We start from the raw sequence: 19,132 nt of genomic DNA on the forward strand, positions 1-19,132 counted from the left end.
GATGGAACACTCAAATAATTTTTACTCCAGAGGATTTCATGAAGGAATCAGGAGGCAGAGGCGGGAAAACACCTGGCACTAGAATGAGCAGGAGGCTCTGATGAGCTATAGCCCCAAAGACGCAAGGGAGACCGTGGGGAAATGTAGTTAAAGGAATGAATCTTAAGGCTTATCTTAAGCCTTAAGGAATGACCCTTAAGAGGAAAGGGCTTCCCACCTTTACTTCCTGGTTTTCAATCTCATGTATTCTTTGGGAGGGGATAGATTAGTAGATAATTAGATTGATGCTTTTGAGTGATGGGAATAACATGAGACTGAGAAGTCATACAAATAGTACTTACTGCTATACTTTTTCTGTAAAATGTTTTATTTGGTCCAGGTACTGTTCTGCACAATAACCAGGCAATGAACAAAATGTTCTGCAGTTTCCACGTGGTAACAATAAAGTACTTGAGGATAGGAAAGAGACATGTGAACACCGAATTTAATTCTGTAACTAGAGACTCTTCCCATACTATGGTGGAAGAAATTCAGAATAATCTACTTATCTTGTTGCTAGATAGCAAGAGTGTCCCAAAGAAGGGGCTGCCCACATACTGGCTCACCCACAGGTGAACAAGAGCTTCACCTGTGGGTGACTGAGCAGTGATGACATTCTTAGTGGAAGAAAGGTGTATTATTAAGCTATTCATGGACTTTGCCTTTGTGCTGTGCCGTGTTTTTCATTATGTCTTTTATACTTTCATATTAAGATGTTGACCTTCATTGACAATTAGTTGTTTGCTTATTAGAAAAATGTGTCCTTGGGCTAGCAAGATGGCTCAGATGGTAAAAGTGCCTGCACCAAGTCTGACAGCCTGAGCTTGGTCACCAGGACTCACAGGGTGAAACTAGAGAACCAACTCCTGCAAGCCGTCCTCTGGCCTCTACATGTGTGCCATGGTACACATCACAAGATTAATACATAAAAAGGGGTTTGTTTTGGTTTGTTTTGCTTTGGTTTGGTTTGGTTTTGAAGAATACATTCTCATTTGGACATTTAGAAATCTCCATGTATAAAAATTGAAATTAAATGTCAACATTTGTAACGTTGGAACGTTACAAATCTGGAACGTTCTCACTGAAATTGGAAATGGGGCACAGACGCTTTCTGTGACTTGCTATCTCCACTGTACATTAGCATAAAGTATGATCACTAGGCTGGGGGCAGTGGCTCAGATACTCAGGATGTTGATCTGGTCACTGGAGTCCAGGAGTTAGAGGGAAACAGCAGAACAAGCATTCAGATAGACAAAAACCATAATTGTAAGCCTTACTGAAGAAGATAACAAAATAACATGCATAAATGTATACCAATAAGATCTGAGGAATCTAATAAAAATGACTAGAATAGCTGGTTGTAGAATTGTGACTCAAATAATACATCTTGCATGTGCCAGTAAGTAATTGGAACACATCATGGTTAAGAGCCTAGTTTAGTATAATTCCTAAAATATAACTAGTCATAGTATGAATAGTAAAAATTATGAAATTACCAAACTTTACCAAAACTCATAAATGAATATGCAAATATTGGTTTTTATTTGTTTTGAGTTTGTTATTACTGTGTGTATTTATATGTGTAATGTGGGTTGTGGGCACTCACATGCCATGGTGCACATGTGGCAGTCAGAGGACAAATCTGTGGAATTGGTTCTCTCCTTCAACTTTAACAAAAGTTCTGGGAATTGAACTCAAGTCATTAGGTATTTGTAGCAATTACTTTTACCCACTGAGGCATCTCATACTCATATTGTTTTAAGATAAATTTATACAACAAAGAGACCAAAATAGGGCATGGTGGTGCACACTTGTAATCTAGCACTTGGAAGCTGAAGAAAGGTCATTGCCCCAAGTTCAAGTCCAAACCATGCTACATGCACACTGTATCAGGTCAACCAGAAACACATAGCAAGACCCTCTTCCAATAGAAACTTTTTCTCCTTCTTACCCAGGCATTGTTGCCTACGCCTGTAATCCTAACAGTTGGGAAACTAAAGCAGAAGAATTACCAAGAGTTCAACACAGACTGGGATAACAGTGAGACCTGTCCCAAGAGAGAGAAAAGGGGAAGAGAGATTAAACCTTACACTTGTTTGTTCATTAAGTATACTTTCATTAAATTCCAATAGGAAGCCTTTTCAACTTCACAAAACAATTATAAAAATATTGAGAACAAAGATTGACTTGTCTTGGCACATATGAACCTGTGTTAAACAGTACAAGCAATTAGGAAAAAACAAACAAACAAACAAACAAAAGCAGGAGAGGCCAGCGGGGCGCTGGGCCCAGCCCTGGAGTGGCCTTCTGCGGGCCCCTGAAGCGACTGAGGCAGCAGGGGCTTCCACTGGTGGCTGCAGGGCCCCTACGGATGGGTGCTCTGGAGGAAGAGAGCTTGGCGCTGTCCTTCTCCGCCTCTGATGCAGACTTTGATGATGTGGTTGGATGTTTAGAGGATATTATTATGGATGACGAGTTCCAGTTATTGCAGAGAAATTTCATGGACAAGTACTACCAGGAGAGTGAAGACACAGAAGAGAATAAACTCACCTATACCCCCATTGTTAATGAATATATTCCCCTGGTAGAGCAGTACATTGAAGAGCATGTCCCAGGCTTCAACAACCCTGCAGCACCGTAAAGATGGAGTAGGTGGTGACACCTTTGACAGGCTGCTCACATTCTCGGATCTGGCTTTCAAGGAGAAGTTCCTGGACTACAGAAGAGGAAGGGCGAGGACTGGACTTAAACAGAGGCTTGGTCATGACATCTCTGTGCAAGCTGTCTTCTACGCCAGCTTCCTAGAACAACCTGCGGCACTAGGCATAGCGACCAGTGGTCACTATGAGGCCACTGGTCCAGCAGGCTCAGAGAAACACAGGCTAATGATGGATGAGTCTTGCAAAGACCAACTGTGCCACAGCCCTTCCTTCATGTGAAGCATTGATGAGGCCTGGAAAACATTGCTGACCCTCCTGACCCTTATCCAGAAACATCTTTGAGTCAGTAACCCTCATGTTCACTACCCCCCTTACCATGCAAACGCCCCTCCCAGGTGCTTCGGAGGGACTCTGTGCTCGTGTTGGCCACCTCGCCTGGGGGCCTTTCCCCAGCAACATGGTGGTGTAGTGTGTCAACGCTGTGGACAACACACCATCATGAGCTCTTCATCCCAGCAGGCTTTACATGAGTCTTTGTGCTCCCACAACTGTTTTTACATGGGTCAGTTTTAGTCCTCAGACTCAAAAGGGGGTGGGGTTATTGGGTGTTTACAGAGTTACAGACCAGCTACCTGTCCTGATTTCTGAATCTCCTATGAATACCGCTTGAGTGGCTGTAGGAATCAACCAAGAGAGATGTTCTCTACCCCAATCTTGTATCAACAGTCCTTTCAACAGCGAACTCTGCTGGTCTTGATATAGTCCCACTGTTCTCTAATTCCCTAAGCATTATTTTCAAGAAACATATTTTTATAGATGAAAACTCAGGCTAACCTAACAAGTCTGATCTTGTAATGCCCATGACTAACCACTTAAAGACTAACCACTTAACCATGACTAACCACTTAAACTAAAAAGATGTGCTTTTTAGTTGTGAGCGCTTCGAGTGCAAATCTGCTTTCAATCGGTTCCCCTCTTTCTGGGCCCCAGTACAAACAGGCTGTGTGCTAGAAATAGGCTGCAGCTCTATCACTACAGCATGCTTAGTGTGCTTGTGCATGTTTGTCTGCAGTCCTTTGTACAGGCCAGTGAGCTGAGTTTTCTATTGGGGAGTAGGGACTCTGCAGGTTGTTCTGTAACAGTCTCTCCTGCCCAGTTAATGCTCTCCTCATCTAGCTCACCCCTGGGGGTGGGGCAGTACATAGTTTTCCTGGTCATCTGCCACCTTTGTGAACTGTCACCAGCCAGAAGGCATGTGTGTCACATCTCTAGAAAGAAGAAAACAGCTCAATTCCTAATGTATACTTTTGACTTTAAAAATAAGTAAAATAAGAATCCACACTGACTTTCCATGTGACCATTCTGACTTGAAAGGAGATAAGCTAAGCTCTGAGTTTTCTGTAGCAATGTGTCACTTAGAGATTTCATAAAATGAGTAGAATTTGAGGTGTTTGGCAAGAATAAAATAAAACCAAACATCGCTGGTGGAAACCAGAAAGAATAACAGAAAATCCCTAGCTCCAGGGTCAGAACCAAGTTATATGGGGCTTATGTATCCTGGAGAAGTAATGTTATTAGTTGGTAAGGATGATAATGGCTGTAAAGTTAAAATAATTAGCCATCTGAAGACCAAAAAACCAGGTACAACTACATACAAAAATTCTTATTGAAACTGTGAATAAGTAACTCATTGGTACATAGTATAGTCTTAAGTGAGGAAAACCTTTCTACATTTCTCTTAAGCTTCAGAAAACATCAGAAGAGACTGGTAAATTTAACTTTTAAAAAAATGAAAGTTCTGTACAAAAATAAACATTGTAAAATGTTGAAAGGTAGAAGGTGAATTAGAAAAGTATTTGCAGTAAAATGAAGACAAAGAATCAATATCCCAGATAAATAGAGAGCTTTTAAAAATCAATAAGGAAAATGTTAAATGTTTTAATGGAAAAAATGGACAAAATACTCTAAGGCAAATCAACAAAGAAATATAAGGCATATGAGAAGTGTTTGGTCTAGCAAATGATAAGAGAAATGATGGTAAAACATGAATAGTCTTTCCCCCCTATCAAACTGGCAAAGTTTAAAATTATTGATGTGTGGTTATGAACAGCAGCAAACAGTCTTATTTAGAACTCTTGAGAGTGTGAACCAAACAGATGGCCTCAGGGAGCACTGTTGCAGTCTGTCTTAAGATGTAAGGGCCACCTTCTACCTTACACTTTTGGGGATTGATCATCAGGAGATGCATGCATATTGATACTCTGTTAAAATATTGACATGTGTGAAAAGTCTTAATGTCCATCAATAATGGACGGGCAATACAAATTTGGTGAATGAAATTCATATTGCTGTTGGCATACTTTTAAAAACTATTTTAGTTTCTTATGTCTCTTCCCCCCCTTCTCTGCCCCAATTCTTTTCAACACCCCAACACCAGGCAGGAGAGAAAGGTTAGTGGGGAGAGTGAGTGTAGTTTTCCTTAGCTACTTCCTGCTGGTTAGGGTCGTCAGGTTCCTTAGGGCAAGTCCAATCTTCATTTCAGTATATCCCCGACTTCTCATCACACTGCACCAATAGCAACCAGGAGCAGCAGCAGAAGGGAAGCACCAGTAGGCTTTTTTGGAGCCCCCTTCTTTCTCGGGGCCCTGGTATTTATTCCCTCTCTGAAGTCCTCAGATTTAAACTGTCTGCAGCTGGCAAAGGGCCCCTCTCAGAGCCTGTACCAGGCAAATAATTTGCTTTTATGGACAATCTGAATCCGTCCCATATCCTACACCTGGGATCAAAACAAACTATGTTTACATCCACAACATATTGCTCTCAAAACCAAACTCTTTATTGACCAGGAAGATCTTGATGAATGAAAAATGGAAGTTTTAGAATACATGCAGTATAAAATTAGAACAGTAGACTTCATGCCTACTACTGAATAGGTAGATGTTTGAAAGCATGTCCAACCTTTCCCTCTAAAGAAATATAAAACCAATACATGTGTCATGTTTTTAAAAAAGTCAAGTAATTCAGAGGTGTGAAAATAGATTAACATACCTGGGTTACTTTTCTAAGTCCTTACAGCATGCAGTGCTGCCATCCACTGCTAGCAATCAAATTGTCAACAATTTGATTATTGCTAATGTCAAAACTTCAACTTTGTATCAATTGTTTTACTAGTGTTTATGGATATTGAAAAACATGAATAGTCTTTACCACCTATCAAATTGATAAAGTTTATATTTCATAGTCTATATTGAGCAAGAATAGGGGCACACACATATAACTCTAGTCCTCAGGAGGTGGAGGCAGGAAGATCAACCATTCAAGGCCCATACTCAACAGCATAACAAATTTTCTACCAGCATACGTTATAGGACCAAATGACAAAAGTTGTTCTACTACCAAGTATTTTAAATTTTATGGAAGTGTTTCTTGCATGTATAAAAATGCACATCTCACAGTTGTATATCTCAATGATTTTCCATAAAGCAAACACACTTGGTAAACTAATTCTAAGATTAAAAAACAGAAAAGTAAGCTAGGACTTTCTAGAATCCCAGAAGACCGCCTTGTTCTCCCTTCCTAGTCTCTGCTCTAGTCACTGAGGTAGGGACTGAGACACAGCTCTGCACTGTTACCCAAGCAACCTGAAGTATTCCACTAATTTTTTTAGGGACCTCTACTCAGGTAAAACCAGTTCCTTGTAGAAAAGAATTTCAGGACAAGCCAGCATGAAACACAGTCGGAGTTTACCCCAATCCAGTTTTTGCATATGTGTACTCGTGTTTGTGTAAAATGAGCATGCTCGTTGTGTGGTTGCATCTGTGTGTGCTGATGCAAGCGCATGTTTGTGGGGGCTGGGTGATAGCGAGCATTGTCCCAGTCACATTCTTCCTCTTCTATGCTGAGGTGGCACCTCTCATTGAACACAGAGCTTGATGTTTTTGCGGTAGCCACTTTGCTTGCTCCAGAGATTTCCCACCCCCACTTCTCAAGTAGTGCTTGGAAAGAAAGATACACCCAAGAGTACAGGTGAGGGCATTTCTAAGGGTGAGCTGCTCTTCAGTGATAAACATTGGCTGTATATTATTTTGGTGGGTCTCAAGTTACATCTGAAAGGACTGCTAAGAAATCCTTCCTTTTCCCTATCTAGTTCTCTACTTTTTCAGTAGACAAGATTATGTAGTGGCTTCAGAATTTCCTTGAATGGTGTTACAATCTGATACAATAAACCCAGGAGTCAATAGGATTGCACAAGCTATTAGAACACATCTTTTTCCTGTAGAGGGGGTTTTCTGATGAGATTCTTAGAACTTGTAGGTTTACAATTGAAAAAGGTCTTAAGCAAATGGTATTGATTGTATTGTAATTCTGCATTCTCAGCTGGTGAGAGGCTTCAGCCAGACTCCTTTGTGAGGGGCCCTTCACAAGTCTAATCTTCCCTTAATATCTGTCCTTCTTTACTCTAGCTTCAGGCTTCTAATAAGAATGATTATTTTGACCAGCTTTGTGTCTTAAAAAAATGAAACAACAACAACAGTATGTAAGGGTGTCACTTTTGTGTCTGGCCTTTTTTTTTTAAAGAATACTTCCCTAAGATAGTCCATTCTACTGCATAGAGTGGGACATAGAGTTTTTTTTAAGAATACTTACCTAAGGTAGTCCCTTCTACTGCATAGAGTGGGACATAGAGTTGGACATAGAGTTTTTTTTAAGAATACTTCCCTAAGGTAGTCCCTTCTACTGCATAGAGTGGGACATAGAGTTGGACATAGAGTTTTTTAAGAATACTTCCCTAAGGTAGTCCCTTCTACTGCATAGAGTGGGACAGAGTTGGACATAGAGTTTTTTTTAAGAATACTTCCCTAAGGTAGTCCCTTCTACTGCATAGAGTGGGACATCATTTCATGTCAGTGCTGTCTAGTGTTTCATTGTGTGACCACATCTCAGCACACGCATCTGGTGACTTTTGGAGGACTTTGGGGTGGTTTCTAAGTTGCAAGTGTTGTTGTTATTATTGTTTTTGTTCCTTTGTGTGTGCTAAGAATTGAACCCAGGGCCTTACCTCTGCTAAGCAAAAACTGCCCACTAAGAGGGCTACCCCAGTGTAGAAGTTATGGCTCTTATGAACAGTGCTGCTGTGAACATTCTTGTGCATATCTTTTGGGAATAAGTCATATGCTTTTCTGTTACTATTCAACAAAGGATGAATTGCCAGGTCATAGAGTATAATAGCATTCAGCTTTGTATACATGTCAAAGACGTTTTCCAAAGACAGTTTATATACTGGTTATGATGATTAATTTTACAAAGGAGCTTTGTACAATTACAGTCACAGTGTCTAGATACTTAATCAATGCTGTTTCAGCCAATTCTAAGAAAGTATTTAAAGTTGATATTAACATTCAGGTCAGTAGACGTTGAGTAAAGCTGATTTCAGACCACAGTACAGGCTGTCTGGAGGAAGGGAAAGTTCGGCCCACACTCCACCTTCAGACTTGAATTGAATGATGGTTATTTGTGGTCAGCTTGACAGGAGCTAGAATCACCTGTGAAATAAACATCAGAATATGTGTATGAGGGGGTTTCTAGACTAGGTTAATGTCCCGCCCCGCGGGACTCAGTTATTCATGGGGGCGAAGGGGGTCAATCCTGAAAAAGATGGGGGAGAGAGAGAGAAAGGACACAAGCAGATGGTTGCCGGTCAAGTGTCAGCTTTATTGAACTTTGGTGTTTCTTTTAAAACGTGGTTTTGGCAGGGTGGGGGAGAGGGGCGAGAAAGGGAAGTACTAGTGGAAAAATACCAAGACCCTTGGTGGGAAGTTCCCAAGGCTAAGAAGGTGGGTTAAAGAGTTACAAGGCCCGAAGATAACATCGAAGATAACATCGGTGGTCACATCGGTGGTCACGGATGGGATGTGTCCCAAAGCAAACAGTTTCGGGAACAATGGGTCGTAAGAAGCTATGGCCTGCTGGCGCCCGGTGCTTATCTGGCAGGTCAGGCCCTTAGGAAGGGTACCAGGGTTTTGTTCCCAACATGTTAATTCCCTAAATGTGTGTGACATCATCATGTGGGCTGGGGTCCCAGACTAAATAAAACACCCAGGCATCAGCTTTCCTCTTATCTTTCCTGACTACAGAGGCACTCTTGCTGCTATGAATTTGCCACCCTAATGGGCTGTGCCTTTTAACTATGAGCCAAAATAAATCCTTCCTTCCTTCCTTCCTTCCTTCCTTCCTTCCTTCCTTCCTTCCTTCCTTCCTTCCTTCTTTCCTTCCACTGCGTTTGCCAGGTGTTTTGTCACAGCAAAGAGAAGGGTTAGCAACACAAACTGCAACTCCATCCTGTACCATCAGCCTGACAGCTCCCTTAGCAGACAATGGGTTTGCCCATCACCACAGCTGCAGCAGTTCCTCAAAATAAATCTCTCTATGGTCCCAGTATCTTCATCAAACTGTATTTGAGAGTTGCTGCTACTCCTATCATCTATAAACTCTGGATTTTCGGTTTTTCATGTTTGCAGTCTGGTGAGTGCAGAGCTACTTATTTGAGCCACGTCATGGGGCCCACATAATATATTTGGCTTCAAGAAGTCTAAGGCTTTTAAGAACTACATAGTCCCCAGTTTGCATTCATATCATCTTTTATTTAACTACATCCTAATAACAGACATTTGGATCATCCCAGTTTTCCGTGGCTATGAATAAATGTAATGAAGAAATGGCACAGAAGTGTTCCAAAATACAGTGCTTTCCCAGCCTGTATTTCTGGATCTGAAATATGGGGTCCTCAATCCATATATAAAATGATGGCCAACATTTCCAGACATGCACCAGTGCGTGTTCTCATCATGCTGAGCAGTGATGCCCACTCTCTACCCCAATGCCAAGCAAGATGTATTTTGAAAACCTATCTGATTTTCATTGGCATCTCTTTATCTGCCCAGTAGAATTTAAAACTTTGTATTAGTCATGTCTATTTTATTAATTTTCTTTTGTCTCTACTTTTCCTATCGTGTTAGTCTCTTTCTGAATTGTATGTGGGTGTGCCTTAGGCACTGTAGATATTATATTGAATAATGTATGATGTGAATACCCCCCCAGGCTTTTGCACATTCAGGAGGTAATGAAGTACACTGCTAAAGTGAGTAACTTTAGAACCATAGTTCAGTTGTCTCATATGTATTTTGTTTGTCACAAAAATCTCACAAGATGGGATCTCACTAAACTGCTTCATCTGACCTTCAGCTCCAGGAATTCCTGTAGAGCTGAGACTACAAGAATGAGCTATAGGTTTGGGTAACCTTGATGAAATTGTGTAAACTCTCAAAACCTCAGTCTTCAATGGTAAATGCAGACAACAGTATCTTCCTTCTTCAGGAGGCAGGGAGTGTGGATAGTTGTAAGAACTGTCACTCGTCAAGCCACTACCCTTTGTCTAGCAGGTGGAGCCTGCTTCATACTGTTACCATGGATCATCTTGCTTTGGTTGCTTAAGCAGTTGAGAATACCTCTAGACTTGCATCTTCTTTATAACATCGCAGACTTATGCCATCCTCTGAGGTGGTAAATTAATACTCTTTGGTCCCACCTAGCCTTAGCACAGTTGCAGATTCTTCTTTTAGACCATCGGGTAATATAAAATTGTTATTTTATATGCTATAGAAACTCTTCATCTTCCAAAATAGAGAGACAAATAGACCTACTATATAATGCTCATTTCTTCATGGACTTTAAATGTCACTGATTTAATAGTAAAATAATATTTGTACTTGTGCCAATTTCAGAACACCCTTTCTGGTCCTATTCTTTTTTTTTTTCCCCCTTCATACCAGCATCGAATTGTTCAAAGTTGGTGGACATTTTCACATCTACTGGATAAGGCTCTTGTTATTATCACTCCTTACAACAGGTTCTTATTATTGCAGATTTATGCCCTCAAATGAAATGTGGACTCAGCTGGCTTCATCAACCTCCTGGGGCATGACCCTTTCTTCCTCCTTGCTTTAGCTTAGCTCCTTTTGATCTGTTAATCTTTCATCTGATGTTTTGATTCAAAGAATGTTTGTCCTCCAAATTCTCTGAGGGTACAGGAAGGGTTTGAGTCTCAAATTTTCTTTTCTGTAATTCCCATGCATATGACCCATGCTGTCTCCTTTCTGATACAACAAAGCTGCCAGGTGGTCTCTTAGACAATTTAAGGGTCACCTTTTACACAGATACAGTGCTCAGCTTGCAAAACTGCTGTACAGCAGGCCTAATCTATTGTCTTGGATCCTCAATTTGTTGCAGAATAAGGTGCATTGACTCTTCTTGATAGCAATCCGAGTAAGCTGGAAACAGAATTATTTGTGTTGGCCTGTAACTCATTTCTAGGCACTGTGAGGAACCAGAGGCAAGGAACAGAGCTGCTTCACTCTGTAAGGTTGTGCTTTGCAAAGCCCTGAGGCCGAGGCTGCAAGCTGTTCATCACACCTACCTTTCCTTTTTCTAAGCATGCAAATGTTCCACGATGCTCATACCCACAGCATTTAGCTGTGGCCATGTGACAAGGGATGTGAGCTCAGATCATACGTATCCTTTCCAAGATGAGCTAGATAGGAATGAAGCTGAGTTACTGGCACTTAGCTTTGGGGGCAGTGAAATAGCTCAGGGGAGAAAAGGTAGCATTTGACACAAAGCCTGAGTTTTATCCTCAGAATATTTGTTTGTTTGTTTTGTCTTCTTTTAAAATTTTACTTATTTATTTATTTCTATTTATTCACTTTGTATCCCTGCTGCAGCCCCTCACTCATCTCCTCCCAGTCTTACCCTCCCTCCCTTTTCTCCTCCTATGTCCTTTCCCTAAGTCCCCTGATAGGGGAGGACCTCCCCTTCTATCTGAACCTAGCATATCAGGTCTCATCCTAGCTGCATCATCTTCCTCTGTGGCCTAGCAAGGCTGCACGCCTCAGGAGGAAGTGATCAAAAAGTCAGCCACTGAGTTTATATCAGAGACAGCTCCTATACCCTTATTCAGGAACCCACTTTGAAACAAGCAGCTAATGGGCTTCCTTTGAACAGGGTGTCTAGGTCCTTTCCATGCGTGGTCCTTAGTTGGAGTATCGGTCTCTACAGAGGTCCCTGGGTCCAGGTATTTTGTCTCTTGTTTACCTTGTGGAGTTCCTGTCCCTTCCAGGTCTTTCTCTCTCCCTCTTCTCCCATAGGGATTCCTGAACTCTCCCCAAAATTGGCTATGAATCACAATCCTTCGATACCCTGGTGGGTAGAACTCATATATTTGAAGGAGAGAACTGGTTCTCACAAGTTACCCTCCAACTACCAAAGGCCTACCATGCCTACACACTAGACACCTACACACCTACACACACATTCATACATACATGCAGAACCTTGGAATCATCTCACTTAAGAGCCTCTTTCCTTTATGATAATGGGATAGCCAGGATGAGAAGACCCTGCATGCATATCTCTGGGACAAGATACAGTTTGACCTAGCTAAGGGGTTCTAGTTGGAGTCCATCATCTGGTCATAGGGAGGAAGAACAGGTGAGAGATTGTGCTGATCTCCAAGAGCCAATCAGCTTGCCACTCATGCCAGAGGCCTTCATCAACATTCCCTAATGACAGTATTCAGGAACCCTCTACTTGGAAAGTGGCAAGAAAGCCACTCCCCTAATCCTACCTTACCCTGACCTCCACATCCCTTTGTTCATTCCTGGGTCATGGATGAGTGATAGATAGTGAAGCCCTTACCTGAATTCTGTGAGAGATTCCAGTGAATTACAAAACATGGAGGAGGCATGTAAGCTCTGACTTATAGCCAGTCAGAAGTGCAGATGGCAACCCACAACTCACAAGGGGGTTTGAAGTGGGGTTAGCCCTCTGGCTTAATTTGTGGGCTCATGCTGGGGCTTTGGAAAAGATAGCACATCTACCTATTATCAACCTTTGGGATGGATACTAAGAACTAAGGCCTAGAAGAAGCTGAAATCAGAAACACTAGGGACCTGTTACTGTACATGTTTGATAGATAACAGTTACCTACCAGGAGCATATGCTTTAGAGTGTTATGTGAGGAAGAAATTACTTTTTGTCAGGTTAAATCATTCAACTTGAGAATTTGTTTGCACTGCAGAATATATTTCTGTATTATAGAATGTGAAATGTAGAATGAGTTAATTGGACCAATGTGTTGCATTGTTAGGCAGCTAGTGAAGCACTCACCAGATTCCAGGTCATTGAGGATAGGCCCCTCATTTATAGTAACCTTGGATTCCACCTCCTGTACTCTTGGTAACACAGTAACTTTAAGAAAGACAAAGTATAACAATTGCCTTCTTTAGTTCTTGAATGTCATTTAAAAGTGGGGAAATAGCACCACAACTGCCCTCCATAAAGTCTGAAATACTGTAAAGAAGGAAGGGAGTTGGAGGAACCAGGTCTATATGAGACCCATTAAGGATAGTTTCTCCTGGTAACACGTGACTTTTAGTGTGGCATGGCAATGTATACATGTTCCAACACTGAGGTGGAAGAGGTAGGAAGTTGTAAGTTCGAGGCCAATCCAGTATAGAAATTTCCAGACTAGCCTTTACTTATCAAATTATTTTTTATCTGTACTATTACATGCTTTTTAGTTTAGTTTTGGGTTTGTTTTGTTTTTTTGTTTTTGTTTTTTTTTTTAAGAGACCTGGTTTGTAATTATGGCCTTGAGTAGAGATGTGAGTTTTCTTTTAAGCTATTTAGAAATTACAAGGTTTTAAAGATATACTATTGCCACTTGTCTTAAGAGTTAATCCAGGGCTTGTCAATCAGGTGGACAGGGGACATGCCTTTAAAAGCTATGACTTCTTATATTTTTGGTTGTGAGCCTAGCCTTTAATGGCTGAGCCATCACAATAGCTACAAATAATATAAAACATCCTGGTGCAAGAAAGTGAAAGGCCTGTATGACAAGAACTTCAAGTCTTTGAAGAAGTAAATGGAAGAAGATTTTAAAAGATGGAAAAATCTCCCATGCTCATGGATCAGTGGGATTAATATAGAAAAGTGGTTACCTTACCAAAAGGAATCAACAGATGCAGTTCTCATCAAAATTACGACACAATTCTTTATAGATCTTGAAAGAGCAACGATCAATTTCATATGAAAAAATAAAAGATCCAGGATAGCTAAAACAATTCTGTATAATAAAAGAACTTCTGGAGCTATCTCCATCCTTGATTTCAAGCTGTACTACAGAACAATAGTTATAAAAACCACATGGTATTGGCATAGAAACAGACAGGATGATCAATGGAATCAAATCAAAGATCCAGAAATAAACCCACACACCTATGAACACTTGATTTTTTTCTTTATTGTTTTTTATATTAATTACAGTGTATTTATTTTGTATCCCAGATGTAGCCCCCTCCCAATCTCACCCTTCATCCCTCATCTCCTCCCTGCCCCTCTCTAAGTCCACTGATGGGGAGGTCCTCCTCCCCTTCCATCTGATTTTGGCTTATCAGGTCTCTTCAGGGCTGGCTACAATGTCCTCTTCTGTGACCTAGCAAGGCTGCTCCTCCCTCAGGAGGAGTGGGGAGGGGAGGTCACAGAGCCAGCCATTGAGTTCATGTCTGAGACAGTCCCTGTTTCCCTAACTAGGGAACCCAATTGAATACTGAGCTGCGATGGACTGTATCTGGGCAGGGGTTCTAGGTTATATCCATTCAAGAACCTTGGTTGGAGAAACAGTCTCAGAAGAGAACCCTGGGGCCAGATATATTTGGTCCTTGTGGAGCTCCTGTCCCCTCCAGGTCATACTAACTCCCTCTTCTTTCATATGATTCCCTGCACTCTGCCCAAGGTTTGGTTATCAGTCACAGCATCTGTTTTGATACACTGCTAGGTATAGTATTTCAGGGGCCCTCTGTGGTAGGCTCCTGTCCTGTTACTTGTTTTCTCCTACTTCCAATGTCCATCCCATTTGTCTTTCTAAGTGAGGATTGATCATCTTACACAGGGTCCTCTTTCTTGTTTATCTTCTTTAGGTTAACAGATTTTAGTATGTTTATTCTATCCTATACGTCTAGTACCCACTTATAAATGAGTATATACCTACCATGTGTGTCTTTCTGCTTCTGGGATACCTCACTTAGGATGATCTTTTCTAGTTCCCACCATTTGCCTGCAAATTTCATGATTTCCTTGTTTGTAATTGCTGAGTAGTATTCCATTGTGTAAAAATACCACAATTTCTGTATCCATTCCTCAACTGAGGGACATCTGGGTTGTTTCCAGCTTCTGGCTATTACGAATAAAGGTGCTACAAACATGGTTGAGCAAATGTCCTTGTTGTGTACTTGAGCATCTTTTGGATATATGCCTAGGAGTGGTCTAGCTGGATCTTGAGGAAGCACTATTCCTAATTTTCTGAGAAAGTGCCAGATTGATTTCCAAAGTGATTTCCCACCAGTAATAGAGGAGGATTTCCCTTTCTCCACAAACTCTCCAGCATGTGTTGTCACTTGAGTTTTTCATCTTAGCCATTCTGATGGGTGTCAGGTGAAATCTCAGGATCATTTTGATTTGCATCTCTCTGATGGCTAAGGATGTTGAGCATTTCTTTAAGTGTTTCTCTGCCATTCTGTATTCCTCTACAGAGAATTCTGTTTAGCTCTGTACCCCATTTTTTAATCAAATTGCTTGATTTGTTGCTTTTTAACTTCTTTAGTGCTTCATATATTTTGGATATCAGCCCTCTGTCAGAAATAGGGTTGGTGAAGATCCTTTCCGAGTCTGTAGGCTGTCGTTTTTTTCTGACAACAGTATCTTTTGCTTTACAGAAGCTTTTCAGTTTCATGAGGTCCATTTATTGATTGTTGCTCTTAGAGCCTGTGCTGTTGGTGTTCTGTTCAGGAAGTTGTCTTCTGTGCCAATGAGTTCTAGGCTTTTCCTCACTTTTTCTTCTAACCGATTTAGTGTGTCTGGTTTTATATTGAGGTCTTTGATCCTCTTGGATTTTAGTTTTGTGCAGGATGATAAATATGGATCTATTTTCATTTTTCTGCATATAGACATTCAGTTGGACCAGCATCATTCGTTGAAGATGCTTTTTTCCATTGAATGGTTTTGGCTTCTTTGTCAAAAATCAAGTATCCATAGGTGTGTGGGTTTATTTCTGGGTCTTCTATTCAGTTCCATTGATCCACCATTCTGTTTCTATGCCAATACCATGAAGTTTTTATTACTATTGCTCTGTAGTACAGCTTGAGATCAGGGATGGAGATGCCTCCAGACGATCTGTTGTACAGGATTGTTTTGGAAATTATGGATTTTTTGTTTCTCCATATGAAGTTTATAATTTTTCTCTCAAGGTCTATAAAGAATTGTTTTGGCATTTTGATGGGAACTGTATTGAATTTGTTGGTTGCTTTTGGCAAAATAGCCATTTTCACTATGTTAATCCTACCGATCCATGAGCACGGGAGATCTTTCCATATTCTGATATCTTCTTCAATTTCTTTCTTCAGAGACTTGAAGTTTTCTTAAACAGGTCTTTCACTTGCTTGGTTAAAGTCACACCAAGGTACCTTATGTTATTAGTGGCTATTGTGAAGGGTGTTGTTTCCCTGATTTCTTTTTCGGCCCTTTTGTCTTGGGTATACAGGAGTGCTTCTGATTTTTTTGAGTTAATTTTGTATCCAGCCACTTTGCTGAAGGTATTTATCAGTTGAAGGAGTTCTCTGGTTGAATTTTTGGGGTCACTCATGTATACTATCATATCATCTGTGAATAGTGAAACTTTGACCTCTTCCATTCCAATTTGTATCCCCTTCATCTCCTTTAGTTGTTTTATTGCTCTAGCTAGGACTTCAAGTACTAAATTGAAGAGATATGGAGAGAGTGGGCAGCCTTTCCTTGTCTCTGATTTTAGTGGGATTGATTTGAGTTTCTCTCCATTGAGTTTGATATTGGCTATAGACTTGCTATATATATTGCCTTTACTATGTTTAGGTATGTGAAAACTTGATTTTTTACAAAGGAGCCAAAACCATACAATGGAAATAAAAAAGAAAGCATCTTCAACAAATGATACTGGTCTAACTGATGTCTGCATGTAGAAGAATGCAAATAGATCCATATTTATCACCCTGCATGAAACTCAAGTCCAAGTGGATCAAAGACCTCAACATAAATTAAATATACTGAACTTAATAAAAGAGAAATTGGGGAATAGCCTTCAACTCATTGGCACAGGAGATAACTTCCTGAACAGAACACCAACGTTCAGGCACTAAGATCAATGATTAATAAATAGGACCTCATAAAACTGAAAAGCTTCTGTAAGACAAAGGACACTGTCAACAGGACAGAGCAACAGCCTGTAGAATGGGAAAAGATCTTCACCAACTCTACATGTGATAGAGGGCTAATATACAAAATATATAAAGAACTCAAGAAATTAAACACCAACAAACCAAATAACCTAATTAAAAATGGGGTTAAGAGCTAAACAGAATTCTCAACAGAGGAATATCAAATGTCCAAGAAGCACTTAAAGAAATGCTCAGCATCTTTAGTCATCAGGGAAATGCAAATCAAAACAACTCTGAAATTCCATCTTACACCCATCAGAATGGCTAAGATAAAAAAAAAAACCTCAAGTCACAGCACATCTGTTGAGGATGGGGAGCAAGGGGAACACTCCTCCATTGCTGGTGGGAGTGCAAAATTGTACAACCACTTTGGAAATCAATCTGGCACTTTCTCAGAAAATTGGGAATACCTCTACCTCAAGACCCAGATATAACACTCTTGGGCATATACCCAAAAGATAATCCACCATACCACAAGGACACTTGCTCAGTTATGTTCATAGCAGCTTTATTTTTAGTAGCCTGAAACTGTAAACAACCTAGATATCCCTCAACAGAAGAATGGATAAAGAAAATGTGGTACATTTATACAATGGAATACTACTCAGCAATTAAAAACAAGGCCATCTTGAAAATTTCAGGTAAATGGTGGGAACTAGAAAAGATCATCCTGAGTGAGGTAATCCATACCCAAAAGACATACAAGGTATATACTCACAAATGGATATTAGCCATATAATACAGGATGATGATACTACAATCCACTGACCCAAAAAAGGTCTCAAAGGAGGATACTTGAATCCAATTTAGATGGGGAAATAGAATAGACATCAAAATGGATGAAGAGGGAAAACTAGGTAGGAGATGGTTTGGGGAAGGGAACAAGTGTGGAGCTCAGATGTGAGGAGAGTGGGGATGGGAGGTAAGAGGGCTGGGACACAGAAGGGAAACTGAAGGGGGTTGCAAAAGTGGGACAATCTATAGACCTGGACAGGGTAGGCTACTGGGAGGGTATGGGGCTGACTTTAGCTAAGACTCCTAGCATTGGAGGACATGAAGCCTGAAGTCCTTCTAGCCAAGCAGGACTTCCAGTGAAGAGAGGGGAACACCAACCCACCCACAAAACCTTCAACCCAAAATTTACCCTGCCTGCAAGATGTACAGGGATAAAGACTGGAGCAGAGATTGAGGGAATGTCCAACCAATGGGTCCAACCTAAGACCCACCCCATGGGAGAGAGCCAACCCCAGACACTATTAACAATATTCTGCCATACTTGCAGACTGGAGTCTAGCATAGGTGTCCTCTGAGAGGCTTCACCCAGCAGTGGATTGAGACAGATGCTGAGACCCACAACCAAACATCAGGTGGAGCTTGGGGAGTCTTATGAGTGTGGCAAGTGTAGGCCCTGCAGGGTACAGGAACTCCACAAGAAGACTAACAGAAGCAACTAATCTAGGCTCATGGAGAAGAGGATGAGGAAAGGGGGGGAAGAGAGTGGAAACATGGGACCAGAAGGAGAGGGTGGCAGGGTTGTGATCAGGATGTAAAGTGAACAAATAAATTTTTAAAAAGTTATAATTGCAAGAACCATTAACCTCATGATGACATATCAATATGGGAAGAATAACTACAGCCTTGATGAGATATGTATTCATAGACTCAGAAGCCGCCTCTCAGTGCAGCTGCTAGTAGACCCCACTGCTATGCCTCTCCTCTTTCTAAATTCTAGATCAGAAAGCAGAACTTTGTGTTCTCTCTCTCTCTCCCTTTTGCTCCCCTTTTCAGACATTGGTCCAAATCTTAAACTGGACCTGATAACTCTGGACATTTTCACTCACTCTCTAAAGATCATCCTCCCTCATATCACCACATGCAGCTGCCCACAGATGTCCATTGCTGAAATTACTGATTTTACTGACATCTATCTCAGAAAGCTCACATTTCTCTTTCTCTCTTCTCCAGAGATCTTTAGCTTTCAGCCTTGTGGTTTTCTCCACTTTTAATAAAGTTATCCTAACATTTCCATCTGAGTCCATTTTTAAATTCTTTCTTCTGCAAGACTAAGAACCC

General features: G+C 40.9%; 1 pseudogene; it reads left to right on the plus strand.

The window, feature by feature from the left end:
* The first annotated feature begins 2,410 nt into the window (after positions 1 to 2,410).
* Positions 2,411 to 2,862, plus strand: LOC129669216 (ADP-ribosylation factor-like protein 2-binding protein; annotated as a pseudogene).
* The last annotated feature ends 16,270 nt before the right edge of the window (positions 2,863 to 19,132 follow it).

The sequence above is a fragment of the Psammomys obesus genome, unplaced genomic scaffold, assembly GCF_907164565.1.
Source record: "Psammomys obesus unplaced genomic scaffold, mPsaObe1.curated_primary_1811, whole genome shotgun sequence".
Classification (NCBI taxonomy): Eukaryota; Metazoa; Chordata; class Mammalia; order Rodentia; family Muridae; genus Psammomys; species Psammomys obesus.